General features: G+C 43.3%; 1 protein-coding gene across 1 annotated transcript in view; it reads left to right on the top strand.

The window, feature by feature from the left end:
- Positions 1-1,508: 1,508 nt before the first annotated feature.
- LOC133954858 (tyrosine-protein kinase CSK) overlaps positions 1,509-8,480 on the top strand; it is a 38,787-nt gene continuing 31,815 nt past the window's right edge. The window contains exon 1 of the mRNA XM_062389383.1: positions 1,509-1,746. The gene's annotated coding sequence lies outside the window, so the exon portion shown is untranslated. The remainder of the gene's footprint in view (positions 1,747-8,480) is intronic.

Below are 8,480 nucleotides of genomic sequence, written 5' to 3'. Positions count from 1 at the left end.
CCTTTAAGGAAAAACAGTCCAAAAGATTACAGCTTATACTACTCACCACTTTTATATTTCTTCTATACTGCAGTAAAAAGAAAATAAAAAAACAACACATTTGATGATGACTTTAAATAACAAATCAAGGTGTAAAAACTACCACAAAGGTTTTATTGTAGATGAGGTTTTGGCTGATTTAACGCCCTGGTTTAACGCTAAGAAAGGTACTAATTTTGACAGAGTATCTGCTAGAATCCTGTCAGGTAGCATATTATTATTTCTATTATAATTGTTAGTTGTTATAGTTATTAACTATAGGTTATTATAGTGATAAGAGGGATTTTCATGGCTGTGACAAGAATGTCAACTTTATTGCTCTATAGCCAACAGGAAATTACTTCCATATGTACCTCACTGAATCAGGAACTTTACATGATGGATGTTGGACATGGTTTAAATTGGGACCTCTGAATGGCCCCCTATTAAAAAAAAAAATCCTAGATCCAACACAGCTTTGAAATTTAAAAGAAAGATCTTACTTCCACTTAACTACAAAAGTTAAATTAGTACTTGTACTTTTACTTGAAACAAGACAAAAAGAACACGATACACCAGATAATAATAATTCCACTATCACTTGCTTTTCAGACCTCTGAAATAGCTGACTTGCAATGTATGGAACAATATGACCAGTTAAGTAAATTATTAGCTAACGTATATTTGAGCCACACATGGAACAAGAATAAAGCAAATTTAGTGCAGTATTTTACTTTTCATTCTGAATGGAGTCTGCTGCTGAAAGAGCTACCAATTAATAATAATAATAATGATAATTTAACAAATGTTATTTCTCAGGAAACCTCCCGATACCCAAGGACACATTGCATTATATCAACACCAAACACACAAATCATCTAACTAAGACAAAGCATTGAGATCCATTAAGAACACAAAAACACCCACCAATACAAAATATGTGACAGAAGAAAAGGACAAAGTAAAACCAAATCACTACTTGGTACTAGTAATATTGAATGTCCTGGTATAAAATAGCACAATGTATTCCTGGTATAATACAATATACTGTATTTGATATAAAAAACAACACCCTGAGTACCTCGTACATAAAACATACTGTACAGCTGGTATAATCGAGAGGATACTCTATACCTGGTATAATAAAACATACTATATGCCTGATATAATACAACATACTTTAATCATGGTATAATAGTCAATACTATATACCTAGTATAATATAGAATACTGTATATACCTGGTATAATAGAACATACTGTATACCTGGTATAGTACAACATACTGCATACCAGTTATTTTACAGAATACTGTATACCTGGTGTAATAAAACACACCGTCAACCTGTTATATTACAGAATACACTATGTGCATGTCCTGCAGCAGTAACCAGTCCTCCACCTGTTGGCCACACGGTTGCGCTCACACACCGCTCGCCCCCGTGGCTCTGCCTGCTGCACTGCGCAGGCGCGGTGCGGTGACGGAGCGGAGACCATTTCCTCCAGCAAGCAGGCCCGAGCTGCACACACACACAAACACAGTCACACGCTCACACGCTCACACACAGATGCAGACAACCGGACGACCGTCGAAGCGAAGCCACGTCCTGGATTGTGTTATTTCCCCGCTGCCCGAGCTGGATGCGCCCGCAGCGCCCGACTCTCCCTGATGGGCCTTCGCCGCTAGTCTCCAGCCACATCTGCCCCGCTGCTCTCCGCTGTGTCTCGGGTGAGTTGGCCACAGCGCAGAGCCACTGTTGTGTCTCCGTTGTTTTCGCTGCTCTCTGTAGCCCGCGGAGCCGGGCGGTGGAGAACCCAGCGGCCGGGGGTCTCTGTTCGTGTGGACACGGTGGTTACATCAGCGCCACTGGCCGCGGGGAACGGGTCTCCTGCTCCTCTGGGGCTTTTCTTCACGGAGATAACGTGAAACCTGTTCGAGAGCCTTAGCCTTAGCCTGAAGCCTGAAACATGCTTCTGCGACTGCGTCTGCGTCTTTTCACGCCGCTGTGGCGCAAGACTCGTTTTCATTCATGCTTCCCCAACCGTTGCGCGTCTTAAAAGCAATTCCGCGCCAGAACACTAGGCGGAGTAATGCTTTTTGTCGAGACGACCTTAGAGACGCCTTCTTTCTTCTTCGTCGATTGTTTATTTACATAGCCACTGCGGCTCCTCGTAGCCTTTTTCTGGCGGACAAATCCGCCAGTCAATGACAGGTTATACAAGCTATCATACTATCGGATATATTCTGCCAAGTGCTCTTCTATTTGGTCCATATTCGTTCTTCTAAATCTTCCGTGATTTCTGCCGGTATTATGGGGCATGAAACCGGAAATGCAGCTCCAGAAGGGATGTAGAGCAGACTAATCACAGCCTTGCGGGCTGAGTGAGCTTGCGGAGCTTTGCCGTAAATTTTAGAAAAGGGGGTCGACACCCGTCAGCACGTAAGGAGGGATACATAAGCACGTAAGGGACCCGGAAGGGCTCTTGCGCTTACGGGCCCGTGAAAACGCAGAAGCATGTTTCAGGCTTTAGCTGCTAGGTAACATACAATGCAACGAGATCCATCATCGGACAGTGTTTATTCCCAACTCCCTGTAGGCTGTAGCCCGTTTATTCAGGAAACACAAAGTGAACGCGGCTGTAGCTCTTCCACCGTTGCCTTGTTCGCTTTCATGTTCTCATATGTTCTTGGGAGATTTTTGCACAAAAGCCCCCATCCTCTCACCTGCTTCCATAATCGGACACCTCGATGGTGGCTAACGCCTTTTGGTCTTGACCTCCCATTGTGACTCCCCTCTCTATCCACAGTGGGTCTGGGGTTGAAGGGATGTGCAGCCATGGAGATGGGAGTCAGTAGAACAGGAAACCTTGCAGCCTTGTGTCCCAGGCGATGCAGCGGTTCGGGGTTTTAGTAAAAGCTCGCGGAGCTGGCTTTAGAGAGGCGGATAGCGTATCATCGAAGTCAGAGCCATGTGCATGGTCGAGTTGTGACACTGCTTTGGTTTGGCCTTGTTCATGGTTTTTTTGTACAGGGAACTGAGGAGAGTCCCGTCCGAAAATAAACACAGGGCTGGAGCTGAGGTTCAGCCTTCGCATTGATCTTGGTTGCTGGAGAATGTGTGTCAGTATTTATGAAAGTGCTACACACAAGTTGTCCTGTTGATAAAAACAGCAGATCATACTGCCATGTTATGTTTTGACTACAAAGAGAAATAGTTTGTTGTCTTACACTGCTCCATGGGGAGGTCAGAGGTCAGGTTAAACTACAGAACACCATCCTGGAGCAGGTAAAGCTCCATGGTCTTGCTTAAGGACACTTAGGCCAGGTGTATGCCTGCAAACACAGAGGTATTCAGGTTAAGGGACATGAAAAATACTATGGTTTTTTTCAGACATGGCCTGAGGCTAAAATCCAGAGAATTGGCTTCGGAGTTTGCCTTCCACACATGCACAACTCAGCGGGAGGGTCATGTTCACAACAGCATCAAATCCTCTGCGTAAAGCCTGATTCGTTACTCTGCGTTGAAGCCACGCTTATACTTGTACCCTACGCAGAGCTACGCCACACTCTCATGTGCACCTCCCCATAAATGTAACTACGCGTGGAGCAGTCCACAAGAGCTGTGATTGGCCCACTTGGTAGCATCCTATTTCCAGCAGACTGTGCGCCACTTTTGAATTGAGTTGAAGGAACCAACATGGATGACGTCTTTCTTTTCTTCAGTGCAGTTCTTTAAGAAAGGGTAATAGCTCTTCAATATCTATAAGGTCCAACTCCATCACGATCTGCTTAGTAACACTTGCCATTGTTCCGAAGTAAACAGCGACGTCAGAGAATTTGTAATAGGTGGACCAGAAGCCGGGAGAAACTTCACACCAGCATAGAAACTCTACCGCCACTAGCGTGTCCGCGGTGTAACTCCCGACCAACTCTCATGGCATCTTCATTGCTGTCTTCTGTGTTGTGTCGTTGCTTTCTCACTGGGAGAATATCCATTCTGTATATTTTTTACTGTACCTTTGGTGAATCCAGTGGGACATCCCCTGCTGGGTTCACACATCGACTTCTGGATTTCGACAGACTTTATACTAGACAAGCTATGGAGGAACCGCGGAGTCCAGTGCTTGTATGAAAGCTAGCGTGTGTTATTATCTAATGTTATTAGTGTCAAATGTTGCTCTGGCCTTGTTTATGTTCTCCGCCAGTGTTTGAAGGTAAATGTCTGAGTGAAATGCTGAGATGTGCATACCTTTACAAGCTGTGGCATGACTGACCAAGCCAAGTGGGTCTGCAGTGTATTGTTACATCGGGACTCAACTGATCACTTTCAGTCTCACTCGCTGGTTGTTTCAAGGGAGCAAATCTCATCATTTAGTTATTAAACCGTGGCTTTACACGTCGTGTGACATGTGACTGCTCAAAATCTAAAATACCATCGACATAAGATCCCGTAGCTTTCATATATCTCTGATTACTGCCGTCAGTTTGAATCTGATAGGCAACTGTATTTTGCATGATAACTTGGATGAAGAAGCAATTGGAAGGGATGTTATGATAGATAATTGTGATATATTATTTGCTGTCTCACTTGCACAAATTTTTCCTCAGAATTTCAACTAGATTGTATATTATTTTTTCGCTTGATTAAAAACCCAACCAACAATCAGCTATACATGTTGGTACTAAATAGATGGTATATTGCAGCCAATCGGTCTTAAATGCCATGTGGATCCCAGTGAGTGCTGATGTAGCAGCAAGGTGGATTTGGGTTTTCCGTCAGAGAAATCTGATTGGGGCAAAGTGTGGTTTATGAGAGCTTTGCATTCATTATCCCCAAAAGTATCTGCTGAACCAGACTGCAACCTGTTAGAGATCCATATGCTGCGTCTGTCGTGTCTAACCTGCTGTCGTCACGCTAGGCTGTCCAACAGAATGCCTGAAGGGTCTTTAATGAGATAGGTGGCAATTAAGTCCTTTTGTATGATTAAACATCTTTTCTATGCAGAAAGAAATAGTTCTAATTGTTTTATTTCAGCACACTATCCCAGTGCTGTAAACAACGTGTGGCTCAGCTCTATGTAGTGAGAACATACATCCCTCTATCTGTGCAGTCAGTTCTTTCTCCACCTGTCCCCTGTTTGTCAATAGCTCTCTCCGATTCACTGACCGACTGATGGCTCGATCGGAGTACTCTAATCGAGGTGAAGCCTGGCGTGGACCAGAAGGGACAGGACAAGTGTGAAGGCCTGGCTTCATGTCCACTCTCTTCCTTTTCAGTGATGAGTTGTGTTGAGGTGGGGGAGAAAAATAAAATCCCTGTCCGGTCGATCCTTGAAGCTGCTTCTGTCTCAAGCTAAGCTCTGAGTGTGTCTAATGTACTCAGCTGGGAAGTGCTGGTTCCTCTGTCTGTACACTGACCATCTCATTGCACATTTGAAGCCCGTCCAAGGCCCTGCTGATCTCAACACAATGCCGGCATTTAGTTCATTTTTCCCCTCCAGCCCATTTTCTCCAATGCCCACTGTCTCTTTAATCAGCCAGCACAACAACAGTGTGGAGATTTATCATGGGGCCTTTGGTGCAGAGATTAACAGTATATTGATGCTCATGAGCAACAGGACATCACAGATGGTGCGAGACTTAAACTTTGCACTGTAGGCTGTTTCCCTTCTGCGTAGAGGCATTCAGTTCAGTCACTACATTATCGTCTGCATTTCAGCAGCCTGGGTCACTGTGTTTAATACCTGTAAAAGGTTATTTCATTTTTAGCACTGCATCGTATCTGTCACCGTGTATGATAGACATGTGCCCCACTCTGAGCTATGCACGTTTATTCTAGACATTGCCCGATGCAAAGTCGCAAGCACTGCCACGGTCTACTTATTTTGGAAGGGTGATGGAAAGTGGACCTGACAGCAGATCTGCACTGCACCTGCACTGCTTCCTCTTTTTACACCACTGTAGAGACAGAATAGGTGCATCTGTAGCACCATACACACTTGTTGTGGACTGTACAACAGTTGCATTGTGTCAGCTGATTGATGATCAAAGCGGTCTTTGTAATTTGCGTATACCATACACCACTGTCTCTGTCTCTCTCTCTCTCTCTGTCTCTCTCTCTCTCTCTCTCTCTCTCTCTCTCTCTCTTTCCTGTTAGGGAGAAGCCTTATAGGCCTACTCCTAACCAGATTATTGTCAGTAATGCTACTAAATGATTATTAATCTGCTTATTTACTGTCTTTATTAGTCAATGACTTGTTTATAACATGAAACGTCAAAGTAATTACAAATGCCGGCTGTACTTTCTCATAGTTGATGTGTTTAAATTGCCTGTTTTGCTCACATTCCAGCTCAAAACTCTGCCAAAAACTGTAAATACTCACATTAGAGAAGTTGGAACTGGTAAAATTGATTGCTTTATTGAGTGCTATATATATAGTTATTAATTAATCGTTTATTGAAATAGTTGGTTGTCTAATCTACTAACCAACTCATTGTTTTCTATTAGGCCATTTAAACAAAGGTTATGATCTCTCTCAGTTTGGTCTGAGTTCATTTGGGGCATCACTGATGATTCCATTGGAATTATATAATTTGACAAACATATTTAGTGTATGCCTGTTTGACGTTTTGTTTTAGCCCCCCTTTAAACAACATTGACTTTCTACACTGTAACTGTACTCGAAGCAAACACTTAACGTAATAATAGTGGAAAAGTGTACATCAGATCATCAGTGTTCCTGATTTGTTCCTTCTTAAAGTGTCATTCCAACTTCTTTGTTTCTGTGCGGCGCCCGCAGAGCTTTGATATAGGCACCCCCCCTTCACACTCTCCATCCTGGTGATCATGCTTCTCAGTAGAATAGTGGCATTGTAGCTGCCATCTTGCTCGCAAACTCAGTGTGGCCTCTCCATCTGGTCAGCGAGTGGTCAGTTAGGCAGCCCCTTGAAGGCCGGGAGGCGTCTGCCGCCACGCCTGCTGGCTGGCTGCACAATGTAGGCAATGAGCAGAGCTCGAGGCCTGACACATGCCGGGTCTTGCACTACACCCACAGCATCCAAAAGCTTCCTCACTGAGAAGGGCTTCACACAGCGACCTTGTTAACTCAAGAATTTGGCAATTTCGAGAATGTGCCATTTCAGACAAATTCATGTCTTGTTTTTGTTTCCTTTTTTAAACTGTTTGATGCTGGTGAAACTGTGTTGGAGTTTAAACTGTGGGGACTTCATCCCTGCATCAAGGAGAAATGTTCTTGTTTTGAACACTTTGCATAAACTTTTTAAGGATGATGCAACTGTGCACAAAAGTGAATGACTAAAAGTCAAAGTGTTTTTTTTTACCCCTTAAAATCCCTTGGTGTGGCAGCGTGCCTGCTGTAATAATACCAACGTCTGATCTGTCAGGCAACAGCCAGACAACCCCCACAAGCTCCTGTAACCAGCTGAAATGGTTTATTATCCACATAACCATGTTCTACCTGAGGTAATAATTTAGAAATGGCATAGTGAAGAATTCCTCAGGCCCATATCATAAAACACCCAAAACTGCCAAGTCACCATGCAGCTTCGCTATAGCTTATTGTTCCCTGCTTGTCCGTCACTTATCAACCCGCCTCTATTCCCAGAAACCCCCCACTGTGCGAACCAGCACCACACAATGGACTCTGAATTCTCAGTGTAGTGGGTGCTTAAGAAAAAGCGGGGGGAACTTTGTGGCTTTTATTAAAACACCAACATGTGGAACAGTAAAGAGAAGAACACAAAAGAACATGTTGGACTTGAATTCCCATTTCACTACATAAACAAAAATTGCAAAAATAATAAGAAAGAGGTGAGGGTGTGTGTCTCCCAGAGTCACCACATCTGTCCCACAAGCCCAACATAGTTCAGTTCAATCCAGTTCAAACCACAAAAAATAGATACAACAAAAATAACTAAGACAATATTAAATTAATAATCTGCTCCTGAGTGTTGACAGCACGCTTTTGTAAATGTAAAACTGATGATCCTCTTTGACCTCGCTGCTGAGAAGCTACTATAGTCAATACTGTGTGTTGGTTGAGATTACGTGGCGTTGTGATTCGATTGGAGTGTGATTGGACACACACACATGCACAACAAGCTGCACCTGCTGCTGTGGCAGCGAGTGGGATTGGGCGCCTCTTGCTGTTCAGACTTTGTGTATCGTGAAACAAAACCGTTTACATTTGGATCGTGATTTGGATGAATTACATCAGTCTGTGTTTTAGGGCTGTGCAAGAACTGACTGGAAATAACGAGCAGAAGGATACATTTTCAGTTTAGTAAAAGAGTTGGACTACTCTACAACTATCTCCTTTATAATTACATGCATATATATATATATATATATATATATATATATATATATATATATATATACACACAGTAAAAGACACATCTGTGCGTCATCCACGACAAAGACCACCTTGTAACCTCAGATC

Source organism: Platichthys flesus, chromosome 1 (assembly GCF_949316205.1).
Source record: "Platichthys flesus chromosome 1, fPlaFle2.1, whole genome shotgun sequence".
In the NCBI taxonomy this organism is placed as follows: Eukaryota; Metazoa; Chordata; class Actinopteri; order Pleuronectiformes; family Pleuronectidae; genus Platichthys; species Platichthys flesus.
Note: the sequence above shows the minus strand (reverse complement) of the source record. Positions and strands in the feature narration are given on the sequence as shown.